Below are 17557 nucleotides of genomic sequence, written 5' to 3'. Positions count from 1 at the left end.
AATAAGTTGGGTGCAAATCGCGGGTCAAAACTCTCTTGAGTCTCTCCAATTCACGCTTGGCAACCTCATCTCGTTGGTTTAAGGTGACGCATTTTCATTTTGAGATTCTTTTGTAGTATCTGCTTGTATGTGACTCAAGAGCTCTTGTGTTTGTTTTTGTTGCTTGGGAAAACATTATAAGAGGTTTGTATGGTGAGAGGTCTCCCATAACCCTAAGATAATGTGTAGATTGCAACATCATCAAACTTAGTTGTGTCTCTTGACTCTCCTCCAAGTTGTTCATACATCCACGTCAATCATTAGAATTGAAGCTGAATTCTTGCACAAAAATCTCTCTCTCTCTCTCTCTCTCTCTCTCTCTCTCTCTCTCTCTCTCTCTCTCTCTCTCTCTGTGTGTGTGTGTGTGTGTGTGTTTGGTGTGTGTATTTGTAGCATTGAAATTAGTGATAGTGTACCATTCCTTCTCGCTTGTATTGCTAAGGGATTCTCCTCTTTTGAGTCCTAGTTCGCTCTCTAACTAGGTGGTGCCCCTATCTTGTTTGGGTTTGGCTGTGGGTTTTGTTGTTGTGTTGTGCTTGTGGTTTCCCCAGCCCCAATTGAGCAGCACGGGAGCCTAGAAGAGTGCTTAGAGGCCACTCTTCTTATTGCCCGCCCCGGACCGCCTCAGCATATTTTACAAACTTGTGATGAATTTACCAAGCAAGTAGACATGCATGAAGTGCTCTAGATCCTGAATCATGATGTCCTACTTACTCTACTCCTACTTATCATGTGAAATGGTGATAATGGTGTTTTGGTTGCTTTCTGGCCTCTCCAGACTCTCAAGCTCTCCTCTCACCGCTTCTACCACTCCAACTCCTACTCAAGAACTCAACTAATATCTAAAACTATCTCAGTCTACCTAAATCTACCTAAGTCAAAGGATCTAGGCCAGACACACGCTTCCTAGACTCCCTCTAAGACCTAGAGAGTCCTCCACCCTCTGATCCTATCTAAATGAAAAACGAGACTCTTGGCGAGACAAAAATCCCTATCCTCAAGGACTAGTCTCGGTCACCTACCTAACGTTTTCATCCCTGGAAGCGGTGCCAATGTTGGACGGATACGCCGCGACGGACGTCAGCACAGCGAGAACTCACCTAACAACATTTGTCAGCTAAGGATGAAGCTCGACCCGCAGGTGCATGGAAGCAAGCATAAGGTGTCAACCTACACTCAACCAACTCCTAAATAATTCCTAGAGAGGTCTCTACCCAATGTCTAAGTCACAGTCTTCAAGAGTGCATGAGAGGAAACTTCCTACGACGCTTTCTAGATCCGAACACCCATCAAACAATCTCGAAACACCACTGAACATGAAGGAGACCCTACTAGCACAAATAGGTCTCTCTCCCTAAGGTCTATGAACCAAAACCCCAACCCAAAACACCGGTGCAAAATCAACGTAGGATGTCTAGCCAAAATTTTTAGGTCTTCGTTTCTGAAATCTAAAGTGCCTAATGTGTAGCTCTACTCAATATGAATGTGTGGATATGCTGCAATGCAAAATCGGACAACGTATGCTCACCGAATCACCAGATGAAGCTCGTAGATGGAGCTCGCAAAACCGGATTGTACGCGTGCAATGTAGGTATCGGCGCGTAGCTCTCGTTGGGGGCAACACGCTGCACTTCTCCGCACTCGATTCCACCACCGGTGCACACGTAGCGTCAAGATGAAGCTCACACTCTCTCTTGTACACAGTACGCTCACTCACAAACTTCAAAACTTTTAAAAATGACAAAAGGTTTTTCATTAAGGTCAAAAAGTGGTATAAATACCTTACAATTCTCAAACCCTAAAGTTCCAAATCAACCATCTACTCAATCTAACTATCAAAACTGGGATACAATCTGGAAACTTCTGTAAGCCCCAATATTTACAAGGTGAAATGTCAATTTTTCTCAATAAATGAATAATTACAAAAAATGATTATCTGACGAGTAGTCAGTTTTCGTAGGGTGTGTCCAGCTTCTAAAAATAATTAACACCTTCTTTATCCCATACATCTCCTTTGCATCACCATTCTTGTAGCTTCTCAGAAAAAAATAAAATACCTTCCTGGAGTCAATAAAGAAGTTCTTGTGGAGGAACAAATTGTCAGTAGGTAGACCGTGGCAATGGGGTAAGTGGGTAGCAGTTTCTAAAACAAAGGCTTAGGAAAGCTTAGGCATTCTTGACCTGATCACTCATGGTGTGACATTTTATGCAAAATTATTTTGTACCCTTGCCATTTTGGAAGAGATTTAATCTTGTATGGCAAGGGAAATGGTTATGAAAGCCTGCATGAGGTCAAAAGGTGATACATGGTTAATCCTCTGCATTCAAAATAGGCTTATACACCCCATTTGTGTAAGGGTCTGTTAACCTGTGGTGCACATATATCTTATGGTTGTATTGTTTAAGTTATGGACTAGACTTGTTGGTTCCACTACATGATATATATGCTTTAGTGATCACCCTTGTATTTCTAAGGTGCATCAAATTTAGGATTAGGGTTAGGGATGGCCACCCAGGTGAGGATGCTCATATGTGAAAGTGGCCAACTCCTATATAAGCCATTGCAATCCTAAAAACCCTCATTCTCTTAAGTTCTAATACTAAGTGCTCTTTCTCCTCTACTCCTTCTCTGTTTGTGTTATTCCACTCTAGTGCATCATTGTGTTTATAAGACAAAGAGTGTATGCATGATCGAGCTTTGTCATTGGTGCAAACAACTACAGCGAGGTGGTCAAGCGGCGATGGCTAGCTCCTTCATCATGGTGAACATAGGGATCCCTCATCCGTGGTGGCACAAGAAGGTGAGTGACACATATGTTTGTTGTGTTGACATTGTTAGATTTTTGGTTGTGTGCTTGGAGCCTTCGTGGCTCACTCATGGCGCACAGCAAATTCCCTTGCAATGACACGTAGGGCTGGTACATACATTTTGGGCATTGTTGCTGGGAAACGATTATGCGTCAAGCTCCATCAACATCATGAACGGTTGTGTCTGAGGTTCTTCTTTTATTGGTTGTGGTTGGAGAAGGTTGAAAGGTGCTTGTGTGTGTTGATAGCTCGATGTTGGTGCCGATTGCATTTCGTTACTCTCTTTTTTTTTTCTAACCCCCCTTTGACAATCATTGTGTTTTGTTAATCTCATTCTTCTAATCATTGCACATTTTTAGTATTCTATGTTTGATCTGTGTTTTATTATCATGTGTTTTTGTTAAGCTCATTTTACTAATCTCTATGAGACTGTTGCAAACAGTCCACGATTTTCGTGGCCCATATTCAATCTTTATTTGTTGCTTGTTAACTTTTGTTAAACTCTATTCAAGTTCTATGTTTTTTGTCACTACCTGGGGTTAGCTAGCTATGTTTTTTTCCCACGGCATGTGTGGGCAAACCATGCCAAAAGAAAAATCCAAAAGAAAACAAAAACAAAAATCCCAAAAAAATAGCATGCGAGACAAGAGAAGGAAATTTTTTTATTTCTTTACATTTTAAAGAAATTTTTAATTGAAAGAAAAATGGAAAAGGATCCTAATTGCCCCACCCCACCCTCCATGTCCATGTGCATGAGCTTGAGCTTGGGGTTGGTCTTGGTCTCTAGATAGTAACTAGGAACAAGACTCCTTAGACTCCTTACAGAGGCTATTCCCCAAAGAAAATGAGAGGAGATGTGGGAAAAAGGCTTCACCTTTCCCTCCACAAGCCTCCCTTAGCTTTCCATTTTAAGCCTCACACCTAGGTAAAACTCATTGTTTTGAGGACTACGAGTGCCTCAAGTGACCAAACGATGTACTGTAAAGCACGTTGAGACTCCCTAATTGAGAGTCTTGTTTCAAGATATCACAAGTACCAATCCATATGTTGACTATTTTTTTCAAAAACAACAAGTAAAATCCGGGTGCAAAACACCAGAAAACCAAACAAGTGACCATCGAGGGTACTCACCAAGTCTTTTAGGGTGCCAAGGTCACATGCATCTATGCTCTGGTCATGTGCTATAGTTTGAACAAGTAGAGAGCACCCACTATCCTTACACATTAGGGTTTGGAACCTCCGTTGGGACCCAAGGTAGTGTAATTCAAGACCTACGCATAGCAACTAGTGACTCTTCTTTTGACTACGATGTGATGGAAGGACATCCAACACAAAACCCCGAGAGCGCAAGTCAAAGTGTGTGAGACACTAGGAACTAGACTCATAGGATCCTCCTCCAACTACCCTTTATATAGGCGAGCTCCTAGCCCCTTGCCCTAGACGGACTCCCTGTCCACACTATCTAGTCCGACCGCCCTGACCGAGGTCCATGACCCCCTAGGTAGGAGTGAATTTTGGTCTGAAGAAACTCGCACTTTCTCTCCTTAGCATAAATCTTGTGTGCACGAATAATATCAAATACCAACATGAGCTGTTCCAAATGTTCTTCTTCTATAGCATTGTAAATGAGTATATCATCCAAAAAGATGATAACAACTTTACCAAGATAAGGACGTATATGCTATCCGTAAGCATCATAAATGGAGCAGGAGCATTGGTTTAACCAAATGGCACAACCAAAAGCTCAAAATTCTCGAACATTGCTCTAAAATAAATCTTGGGAATATCGACAAGTCGCATCCGAACTTGATGATAACCCAAGTGGATATCTATTTTCCTAAAATAGCACGCTCCTTTGAGTTGATCAAACAACTCATCTACCCTTGGTAGAGGGTACTTATTCCTAATGTTAATTGAATTAAGACCGTGGTAATCCACACACATACGCATGGTATTGTCTTTTTTCTTCACCATAAGAATAGGCAATGCCCATGGCAAAGAGCTAGGTCTAATAAAACCACGACTAACATAGTCAGTCAATTGCTTTTCCACCTCATCAACTTTTGTATGGCTAAGATGATAAGGAGGCTTGCTAATAGGTTTAGTGCAAGGAATGTTATATATACCATGATCTATGGCACGTTCAAGAGCTAGCCTTGTAGGCAAAGCATCAAGGAATACATCCGTGTATTCCTTGATAGGTTTAGTGCAAGGAATGTTATATATACCATGATCTATGGCACGTTCAAGAGCTAGCCTTGTAGGCAAAGCATCAAGAATACATCCGTGTATTCTTGAAATAACTCCTGAAGTTTCATACGAACTGGTGGTCGTACCACATAAGAAGGTACAATGGAGTTGCAATGTTCTTAACATTTATAGTGTGATTTAATAGATGTTGCACAAATTGTTGATCTTCATAAGATAACTGTGTAAGATTGCTTGTAGTATCACATGCATGATTTAACTTAGGAGAAGTAAAAAAGTGCAAGGTTGGGTAACTTCCTTTATTCACAACAAGATTTAAATCACCACAACTAGCACCTTGATTGACATTCAAAGAAGAATTAGACAACATGTGACACAATGAGTAACAAAGAAACACTTCTTCTATTTTATCTTTATTGGAAAGCGCAGAAACTTCATCAGTACAAATGAGTGGAGAAGTGGGGACGTTATTCTTGCCTAACAACAACACATGTGTGCCATTAGCGTCAAACATAAACAAATTGGGCTCATATCTTCGTCTGAAAGAAGGCCCTAGCAGTGCAACCACTCACGACTTAATACCACATTAGCTCGGTCCATGTGCATCACTTGAAAGTCAAGATGCATCGTATGCCATTGGATTTGAAGCGAAACTTGAGAAACATATGTATCCCAAACCTTGGTAGTTGATTCCTAATCATTTCTACCTGATGTTCATGATCACTCTTGGATTGAAGGAGTTTTAATTTCTTGAATAACTTATAGTTCAAGAAATTGTGGTTGTGAGAGGCACCCCATCATCAACCAAGATATGCACCATGTGGCCCTTGATTGTACTGTGCATTCTCACGAACAACTAGAGTGATAGAATAGTCATGCATTGCATTTGTGTATGTCACTTGCACTCTAGAATATTGTGAGGTAGAATCTAAAGGAAAAAGTTGTGCCATGTGAACTTGCTTATGTTTTCTCAACCCTGCCGACTGAAGTTTAGGACAATCTTTCTTTGCAATATTTCCTAGACATGAAAAGAAAATTTATTTCTCGCTTGGCACGCTCAAACTCCTTGTTTGAGAGTGGACCTCTAGATGATTTAGATTTCTTTGCAGTGTCAGTAGTGCCATGCATGTTCTTTTGTTTCTTATTAGAAAATGGTTTACTAGTTTCACCAAATGACTGTGTACGATGAGATTGCTGCTGTGTTTTTTCAACTTCATGGTCATCAAACAGATCAACATAGATATGAGCTTGCTTGATTGCTTCCTCAAGAGTTTTAGGATCTTTACTCTCCAAATTGTTTTGGATCTCAGGGCGGAGACCACGTAAGAATCCTTGAAAGTGTTGAAAATCATCGAGGCCATCAAGCTTGAGGATTATATCTCAATACAATGAGATATACTGGGTCAGTGAGCGATGTTTTTGCTTACATGAATCCCAAGCCTTCTAGTTTCTCTGCTTCTCATTAGAAGGGAGAAGCTCTTTGCGGAAAGCTACCTCAAACTCTACCTAACACCTACAACATTCATTGTTGCTTTCGCATTGTAGTCTGGCTTCTTAGCACAGTTTTGGCATAGATGGTCTATCCCAAAACATTCACAGAATACAAATAATTCTATTTGTGGACCCTTGTTTGGATAGCTTTGTACCCAATGATCACCTCCACACTCATAGCATGAACCTTCTTATTTCATAGCTGGTGATCCAGCTAATGGTTGTTCTATCCTAGTAAGAATATTCTTTGAACCATACTCCTGATGATTGGCTAACATGAGCGTATTTTCATCCATGGAGTACTGATTTCTTGCAGGTTGTGGCACATGTGTTGGTTGACTGTAGTTCACTACAACTCTACCATCATTCAAAAGATGCGATTTCTACCCTAGCATTTGTTGCAGCTTTGGTTGCGTGTTACACCATGAAGAGGTATGATCCCCTCCACAATTATTACATCTCCTCAATTGAGGTTGTCCCACATTTAGGTTTTTTTTGTAACCTTCATTTATTCTTCTAATCACCCCCTTGACCACTTGATCAATGATTGGTTCCCAAGAAGTTTGAATATCTCTCTTTGTTGTTGATTTTCTCTTTGGAGATGAGGTGGTACTAGTCGCATTATCTGTATCCACCTCTCCGTAGGCTTTACAATTGTCAACTAGATATAGAGCTTCTCTATGACTTGATCAAATGACGTGCATCCTTTCAAATGTAGGTCCTTTTTTAGAGTTTATTTCTCAAGCCCTCTATGAAGAGAACTACTAATATCTCATCTTGCAGTATCTCTCTCATAGGACATCTATCTATGTATTGTTTGAAGCGAATAAAAGCTTCCTTCACTCTTTCGTTCTTTTTCTATTTGAAAGTGTAGATGTTCGACACCGTGTTGTGTTTGATCCCCCTTTTTGAGAAATCCTTCGTGAATTCTTGCAAGAGTGTGCTATGTTTGGGAAAGCATCCATGTCTAATGACTGGAACCAAGACAAGTTTGTTCCTTCTAATGTCAATCCAAATCCCTCATACTGAGTATGGAAATCAACAATCTGTTTAGCTCTCAAAACTTGCTTGAAGAGTGAGACATGAGCATATGGATCCCTCGACCCACAGTACTTTGTCTTGACATATTGAGCCACTTGATATGGTCTTAAAAATTGTGCTTCAATTACTAATCTAACCAATTTGTGGTCTCGTGGAAATATGTCCCTCGTGCGCTCTTCTCGTCTTGAAAAAAAATCCCGACAGAATCCTCACATATATGTGCTCTAGCATCATATTTGGCTGAAAGTGAGTAGAGAGCGGAGTACCCTTGTATGTGTATTGTTCTTAGTCAATGGGATCGACAAGTTTGTACTCATGTCCATACTTATCTACCATAGAAACTTGCACTCTATTGGCATCTGTATACGTGAATGCATAAAGGTTCTTATGGGTGGTCAACTCTCTAGGATAGGGCACTACACACTTGTAGAAGATATATGGATCTCCATTTGTGAACCTATACAAGCCCTCCTGAGGGTGATCCGTAGTCACTTTCATGGATTCATTGTCTTTTATGAATCTCACGTTCGGTTTGTTGATTAGAGGATGCTTCTCCTCTGGGTATTCTCTGAATCCCCCTGTTGTTGACATTGCAGTGTTTTTCATGTCTCTGATTGGAGTAGAGAACCCTGGTGGTGGAAGATTTATCATGGTTAAGGCTCTCTCAAAAGTCTCAAGATAGTCCTTGACAATCCCACTTTGGCTTAGTGGTGCAACGTCTTATCCCTTTTTGCCCCTGATCAAGTCTCTCAAAAGTCAAGAATTTGTGACTTTTTGGTCTCCAGAAATTATTTTTGGGTACCCTAAAAGGTTAGAATTAGGAAACCTAAAAAAATTCAGCTCTAAATGTTAGCGGGTTTCCGCTAACGTCTACAACATAGCTTTTGGTACTAACATAATGTCAATACTCAGGGAAGTGACTCGGATGGGACACAGAGACTCTTTGAGATTGTCAATCTCAAGAAGTGAACCTTAACAAACATACACAACAAATCTACAAGCAAATCAATCACTCAATGATCAGGGAAATTGCCTACGTCCTTTCTCAAAGCACTAGGTCATCATACCATTTCGGCACTCGAACGGACTCGAAATGCAAAGAAACTTAGGAGGAGGTCTAGGACACCTAGGGGTACTATCCTACCAACTTTGGTCACAATCCAACAAGGTACCAAAATCACGATCCATCATGAAAAAGGTCCTAAAAATTGCAATAGGTCAGTCCAGAAAGGTTGCCCTATGATCTAAGAACACTCTCCTATGGTCAAAACGACTAAAAATAGTGATTTAAGCACTCAAATTTTCAATTAAGTCCCACAGACCCGTACTTGCAAACCACAACAAAACTGACAATGCTTACACTTAATTTAAAGAGCAAAGAGAGAGGAACACAATGCAGGTTTCTGATTTGAAAACGGATTAGCCAATCATTAGAAAGGTTGATTACAAGTTGGAGCAGCTTCGTAGCTCGAGCGTACGTACCTCAGAGCTCTTTCTTCTTATAGAGATAAGCCTCTTTTCACATTAAGGTTATTGACCTTTATACCTAGGGAATTCTAAATGGCCAGTGGCCAATGCACATGGATGTGTGGAATCAGGATTTACACACAGTATTACTACACTAGCTCAAAAAACTAATAGAGTACAAATGTGGTGTCCGGCTACGTGTCCAACCCATTGGGTGCCCGTTTGATCGGTCCTCAAACAACAAGCTCAAGGAGAAGCTTACTTCCCAACTAGTTCTCATGCTTCGAAATCTCTCAAAGCCATTTGAGGTCCAATGTGATGCTTGTTGTGATTTCCTTGGAGCATTTTTTCTTCAAGAAGGGCATGCCATATCGTATGAGAGCCGAAGGCTCAATACCGATGAATGAGTCTTAGGAATTTATGAGAAAGAGCTTTTAGCTGTTCTCCATGCCCTACACACATGGAAGCACTACTTATTGGGGACTCATTTATTCTACGAACCGACCACCAGAGTCTCAAGTATTTCATGATGCAAACCAAGCTTTTCGAAAAACAAATTAGGTGGGAAAATTTTCTTTTGCAATTTAATTTCCATATTGCTTACGTTGCTGGTAAGCACAATCAAGTGGCCAATGCACTTTCACGACGACCGCGGTGTCTATAGCTACCCACAATGATCTATCTTCTATGATAGATGAGTATGCTACTGACCCTGACTTTAGAGACATAATATAAACCCTTGCTTTGGTGAAGAAAGAGGAACCATTCACCTTGTTGCAGGATGGCTACCCTCTCCATGGAAATAGGGTATGTGTTATCCGTTCCCATCGTGACAAATTTATGTAAGAATCCCATGCTCCTCCCTATGCGGGGCATAGAGTTAGTCCACCTACTCTTCGGAAGTAGGGACATATTTCTATTGGCCTACCATGAAAGTGGACATACAAGCGTATGTTTCAAAATGTGTAGTATGCCAAAAGACCAAGTATGATAAAGGGAAAAAACCTGGATTAATCTAGCCATTTCCTATCCCAAACTCACCATGGGAGAGTATATCCATGGATTTCATCTTTGGATTGCCCAAGTCTATCCATGGGAATACGGGAATATAGACAATAGTCAATAGGTTTAGCAAGCAAGCATACTTTATTCCTATCAAAAAGACTATTAAGGCACACCAAATGGCACCTCTCTTCATATCTCAGATTTTCAAACACCATGGATTACCAACATCCATCGTGTCAGATAGAGGTCCTAGAATGACCAACAATGTTTGAAAAGGTCTCCTTAAAAATCTAGGAACAAGATTGAATTTGTCTTTGGACTATCACCCAAAAACGGATGGCCAAAGTGAGATAGCCAATCTTACGATACTTGATCTACTCAAGACTTACGTTACCGAAGTACATCAACACTCACAATGGGAAAAGTAATTACCTATTGTAGAGTATGCCTACAATAATATTGTACATACTTCTATAGGAAAATCACCTTTTGAGATCATTGAGGGAAGACCTAAAAGTCCCTTGCTACTCAAAGTACATGGGAAGATCTTCGTTTCCGATGAGTATAGCCATGACCTACAATAATATTTTTAAAAGATTAAGGAGGCTATATCCATCTCTCAGCAAAGACAAAAATCTGTTGCTAACAAGCACAAAAGGGCGTTAACATTCAAAGAAAATGAAGGGTCTTACTTAAGTTTCCTAAGGCTCAATTAAGGCAAATGATGGAAAAAAGTCCTACGGGCCATCAAAAGTATTATGCTAAGGTAGCAAAAAGATATTATTGTCCTTTCCAAATCTTGAAGCCTATCAATGAGATGGCCTACCAACTCAAGTTTCCCATCCATTGGCTAATACACAATGCTTTTCATGTGAGCCTACTCAAGCCCTACAAAGGAGATCCACCAAGTGAACCAATTATTGATTACCCTCCCAAAGTTGAAGACCAAGAAGAGGTGCTACAACTCGAAGCTATCCTTCGGCACAAAGACAAGGTACTACCACATGGTAAGATTATCCAACGGTATCTTAATTATTAAGTTAAAAAATTATCCTTCTAAAGATGCTAGATGAATGCAAGGAATACAACTTAAGGATGGTATGAACCTTTTCAATGCTTACAATGCTACATTAGAGTAATAAAATGTACAAATTTCTTTTAAATGACCCATGTTTTTGTCTTATAAGACCGGTTCTCTTTTTAATTGTGCACAAAATTAAATAGTATGCATGCTTAGAATCTTGTTTGTGATGATGATGTCTCTCAAACACCAAGTAGAATTTGTCACTCTACTTTGGGAGAATCAAATGGACTAAAGAGCAATGCAGAAGTTATGTCTCCCAAGCACCAAATGGATTGTTCATCCATCTTGGAAAGATGTCATAGGGTAAAAAGGGATCCTCTACACACTAGGTAAGATTGACTAATCACTAAGGCTTTATCTCTTCTACCTCATAGTTGAGGAAGACTATGATTTCAAAAGAGAGGTAATGTCATAAAATCTAATATCTAACCAACCCAAATTATTTTCTCATGTTAAACTGATCATTTAATGTGGGAGAATAAATGGAAAGAAGGGTTAGGATATAGACATGTGCTTATAGATCTATCTCAACACAGGGCCAATGTTAATGGGGGCCAAATAAGAGATGGTCTATCAAAGAGCAAGGCTAGTCAATGGAGCATAAAGTCCTTAGGGTTAACTTCATTGAAGACCTCCAATAGTTAGTGTAAAAGTCCTTTGACCTTAGGTAAGCTAGGATTGAGCTTGAGGTGGGAACCCGGCCCAAAAGCTAAAGGTGCTTGAGGTGCTTGTCGTGATTGAGGACTAAGGTGCTTGAGGTGCTTGTCATGCTTGATGAATAATGTGCTTGAGGTGCTTGCTGATTAAGGTGCTTGTCGTGCTTTTCACCTACAGAGCTTGAGGTTCTTGTGAGAACACCCCGCAAGCATAAGGTGCTTTGTCATGCTTGCTGACTAAGGTGCTTGAGATAAGTGTGCCAAAAAGTAAATATTCAATGCCTACAAGGAGGGGGCCAGCCCTACAAGAGGGGGGATGAGAGAGAATACACACACACTGACAAAAGCAATGCTTGGTTTGCATTTATCAAGTCCTCTCTCTCAAAGTCAAAAGGGGGACACTTGTCCCAAGGCTACCCTTGTTACTTGATTTATCTTCTGCTTGTGATTGGCTAGGCCTGGAGGGGTCCTATGAGCTTCAAGCATGAGCTACAAGGGGGGGTCGACCAAAGCAACTAGGGAGCCTGCTTAGGGGGTATACTCTTCCAAACACACACTCTTGTTGTATGAAGTACAAAGTGCAAGAGCTCCCTCTTCTTCTCCAAGCAAGTTGAGAGGTTAAGAGCCTACACCAACACTCTGGGCTTTGGAATGCTAATCCAACCAAAAGCCATGCTTCAATGCTTTAGTTTTCCATCTTCTCCATCTTCATTACTATGCTATTATGTGCTAGCAAGAAGAGTAATGATAAGTGAGGAACTAATTATTTCTCCTATAAAATGTTTCTTCTTACTGTTCCCTACCCTCATTCCCTGCTAGCTCTCTCCACCTTCAAAGGTGTTGGAGGTCTTGGGACTGAGGCTTGGGATAGTTAGTGCTTTCGACAAATTTTATAATATGCTCATGATGCATGAAGATTTCCATCTTCATTGCATCACCTTGGTCACAAGGAACACAAAGATTGTATTATAAAAAGTCTCTCTTGAATGGAGAAATCATAATAAAAATGCCTATTTGAGGGCAGACAGGCTCCACATAAATTAGGTCCTCAACTTTTGTCATGTTCTCTAAATTCTCTCTCCTGCAAAAGTATTTTTTATGTCAAGTAAACTAAATGATATTTTTATGTTGTTACCATCAATTATGTTCACCCACTATGCTAGCAAAGTAATGTCACAAAAGTACTTTCTTTAGGTTTTGCTACTCTTAAGTTAATAGGCCAATTCCATTACATTGGTATCAGAGCATTTGATTTCTATTTTCTTGCTTAAGAAGAGAGGTCCTTAAGTATCCTATAAATGGTTAATTTTGTTAATTATATTAGGGTAAGTGGAACTATGATCTATTATTGATTTTTTTGAGCCCACTATGTGGGATATGGTGCACACCTCGGGAGCTTTGGACTCAATAATGGAGTCTTTTTAGACTTTCCTATGACTTTACCATTATAAAGCCATAAGAAGTTTGAAAGATGGAGTCTTTTTAGACTTGCCTATGGCTTTACCATTATTGAGCTAGCCCTTGAAAACTATGCTATGATAGACCTACTCCACTACTCTCGATAATTAACCACTTTGAGTCGTGGGTATAGATACTTAAGGGACGATTTTTAAAGGCTAAGAGGAGTGGAAACTAAGTTTTTGAATTTCCAAAGCATACACTAAGTACGTACACATAAATTTTGTTAACATGGCTGACAATAACCCAGAGAGTAGAATGAACATTGATAGCTTTGATTTTTCACATGAAGGTGCTAACGATGATGCCCCCATGTTTGCTAATTATCTCATTACTAGGTTGCAGCAAGCTATGGGCAACCCTACTTTGCAAGTGGAATTTACTCAACAACTTCGCGCTTATGGAATTTCCCTTTCTCTCCAAGAGGAGAGAGAGCTTAGGAGGCCTCCTGAACAGACCCCCAAAAGAAGACTCTCTCCCATAATAGAGGAGGAATCCAAAGAGGAAGAAAGAAATGGAACTTTAAGCTACTCTAAAGATGTGGCTGCACAAAGACGGTGGTCTAGACGATTGTCAACTCCTCCCACAAGGAAAAGATCAACACTCAATTTTTCTTCTTGTCATTACCAAAGGGAAGAGAGAAAAAAAATGAGAAAAAGGGTTAGAAAGAGGTCACCCGCTTCTCCTTCTTCTTCACTTTCCTCCTCTTCCGACAAAATCTATGGCTATTCTCCTAGGGAATACAAGATGGGAGGACATCACAAATCATACCCTGCATGGTGATGGTCACAAAAGCTAAAGAAGTTCAAAGAGGGATGAAAGAGTATCTCATTTCTCATCTATAATGGCACCTTTGGTGCTATCCAACAAAGTGTTGGCCTTCATCCAGCAATTTGATGCGGCCTTTGGAGACGAGGGCTTTAGGGAGTCCTCCAAGCTACACCATGTATCTATGCACTTCCAAAAATCATCTGTCAATGGTGGGATAGCCTATATGACAATGGTGAAGGACCAAAGAAATGGAGAACTCTATGAGTTTACATCATGAAGCAATTGCTTGCAAGAAATGCAAAGGACAAAGTGCTTACCGAATGGCACAACTTGAAACTTCTCTCTCATGAGTCTATCCACAAGTATGTAGAAAAGTTTTGGGATTTACATCTCGAGGCTACTGTCTTTCAAAAGATAGACTGTGCCTAGAAAAAGAAACAATTCTTTGCAATATTACCTAAAGAGATGGCCAAATACATCAACTCTCAACTACCACGTTCTATCACCGAAGTAATCCATCACACCATGGTTGCTTCTTACATAAATTTCCATCAAGGGGCTAGACGGAATGTCAAGCCCATAGAAAAAAAAGACAAAAATGATGCAAAGGGGAAAACCAATGCTCAAAATTCTTCCCAAGGCACTTCGAATAACAACAACAACAGCAACAATCGGTCCAAGGAGAAGGGAGTTTACAAAGGCAAAAACAAACTCTCTCCTAAAGAGGTAGAAGCTTTTTACAAGGACCATAAGTGTTTCAAGTGTGGGGAGCAAGGACATGGCTATCGCTCTTGCCCCTCTCCTTCTCCAAGAAAGTATAGAGGTTGAGAGCCTACACCAATACTTTTGTCGAGGGAATGCATATCCAACCAAGAGCCATGCTCCAATGCTTAAGCTGCCATCTTCTCCATCTTCATTACTATGCTATTATGTGTGCTAGAAAGAAGAGTAATGATAAGTGAGGAACTAATTATTCTATTGTGAAATGGTTCTTCTTCCTCTCCCCTACCTCATTCCTTGCTATCTCTCTCCGCCTTCAAAGGTGTTTGAGGTCTTAGGACGGAGGCTTGGGATAGTTAATGCTTTCCAAAACTTCTATGTTATGCTTGTGATGCATGACTATTTCCATCTTCATTGCATCACCTAGTTCACAAGGAACACAAAGCTTGTATTGTAACAAGTCTCTCTCGATGGGAAAAATCATAATACAAATGCCTAATATTAGAGGGTGAACTGGCTCCACATAAATTTGGTCCTCAACTTTTTTCATATTCTCTAAATTCTCTCTCTTGCAAAAGTATTGTTCATGCAAAGCTAACTAAATGATATGTTTATGTTGCTACCAACAATTATGTTCACCCGCTATGCTAACAAAGTAATTTTACAAAGGTATTTTCTTTAATTCTTGCTACTCTCAAGTTAATAGGCCAATTACTTTACAAAAGTTGTGCCATATCTTCGATCTCAAAAGCTTGAATGCCCAAATTCGTGGCCAACTCCGTTGATATGAAGTTGTGAGTAGAGCCAGGTCAAACAAGCTAAAGGCATCATGCTCTCTTACCTTTCCCCAAGCATAGAAAAGTGATAATCCTTTGCAATGAACATCCTCTATTGGAGCTTTGATGGTGGAAGTTGGGGTAAGAAGGATAGCCATGTCCTTGCTCCTCACACTTGAAACACTTATGGTCCTTACAAAAAGCTTCAAGATCTTCATAAGAGAGCTTGTTTTTGACTTTGTAAACTCCCTTCTCCTTGGACCGATTGTTGTTGTTGTTGTTGAGAGTGCCTTGGGAAGAATTTTGAGCATTGGTTTTCCCATTTGCATCATTTTTGTCTTTGTAGTCCATGGGCTTGACATTCCGTCTAGCCCCTTGGTGGAAATTGATGCGTAAAGCAACCATGGTGTGATGGATTACTTCGGTGATAGAACCAGGCCATTGAGAGTTGATGTATTCAGCCATCTCTTCAGGTAATCCTACACAGAATTGTTTCTTTTGCTCGGCAAAGTCTATCTTTTGAAAGAAAGTAGCCTTGAGATGTAAATCTCAAAAACTATCTACATACTTGTGGATAGAATCATGAGAGAGACTCTTCAAGCTACACCATTCAGTAAGAACTTTTCTCTTTGAATTGCTTGCAAGGAAATACTTCATGAGGGAAACTCGTAGAGTTTTCCATGTCCTTGGTACTTCACCATTGTCACAAAGGCTAGCCCACCATTTATGGGCTGATTTTTGAAAATGCATAGCTACATGGCGTAGCTTGCAGGACTCTGTAAAGTACTCATCTCCAAACGCCTCATCAAATTGCTAGATGAAATCCAACACTATGTTGATAGCACCAAAGGTGCCATCATAAGTGAGAAAAGAGATACTCTTTCCTCCTTCCTTGAACTTCTTTAGCTTTTGTGACCTTCACCATGCAGGTAGGATTTGTGATGTCCTCCCCTCTTGTATTTTGTAGGAGAATAGCCATAGCTTTTGTCAAAAGACGAGGAAGGTGAAGAACAAGGAGAAGAGGGTGACCTCTTTCTAGCCCTTTTCTTCCTTTGTTTCCTCTCTTTCCTTTCCGAATGACGAGGAGAAGGACTGTGTGTTGATCTTTTCCTCTTGGGAGGACTAGGTGATCGTCTAGACCGCCGTCTTTATGGAGTCACAGCTTTCGAGGAACTTAAAGTCTCATTGCTTTCTTGCTCTTTGGTTTCCTCCTCTCGTATGGGAGACAGTCTTCTTTTGGGGGTCTGTTCAAGAGGCCTCCTAAGCTCTCTCTCCTCTGGGAGAGGAAGGAAAATCCCATAAGCGCAAAGTTGTTGAGTAACTTCGGATTGCAAGGAAGGGTTGCCTATAGCTTGCTGCAAACTAGTTACGAGATAATTCACAAACATGGAGGCATCATCATTAGCACCTTCATGTGAAAAATCAAAGCTATCAATGTTCATTCTACTCTCTTGGTTATTGTCAGCCATGTTAACAAAATTTGTGTACGTACTTAGTGTATGCTTTTGGAGATTTAAAACCTTATTCGCCACTGCTCTTAGCCTTTGAAAATTGGCTTTTAAGTATCTACACCCACGACTCGAAGTGGTTAGTTATAGAGAGTAGTGGAGGAGGTCTAACATAGCAGAGTTGCCGAGGGCTAGCTCCTTTTGGACTTATCATTAGGAAAAATATGAACCCTCTAGGGGCCCTTTGGGAATAAGGTTAATTAGAGGCCAGCCAATAGGAAGAGGGTGGTGGACACACTCTATACCCTCAAATAAGTAGGGGGACAAGGTAGCCTTACACCTCTTCATTGCCTCTTACCTAGTGAGAAGGTAAGGGAGGTGGATAGGGGAAAGAAATGATGGGGGGGGGGGGGGGGGGGGGGGACTTTGACCTGTTTTCCCCCATTTTTTGGCTCAAATTTAAAAATTAAAATTTTCAAAGTTTCAAAAAAAATTCAAAATTTCAAAAAAAATCAAAATTCAAGTTTTCCCTCCTTAAAAGGTCCCCTAACCTATTTCACGGTCAAAAAAGAATTTTTGACCTCC

This window comes from Adiantum capillus-veneris, chromosome 19, assembly GCF_014529385.1.
Source record: "Adiantum capillus-veneris isolate H3 chromosome 19, ASM1452938v2, whole genome shotgun sequence".
NCBI classification, from domain to species: domain Eukaryota; kingdom Viridiplantae; phylum Streptophyta; class Polypodiopsida; order Polypodiales; family Pteridaceae; genus Adiantum; species Adiantum capillus-veneris.
This window is presented reverse-complemented; position numbering follows the sequence as displayed.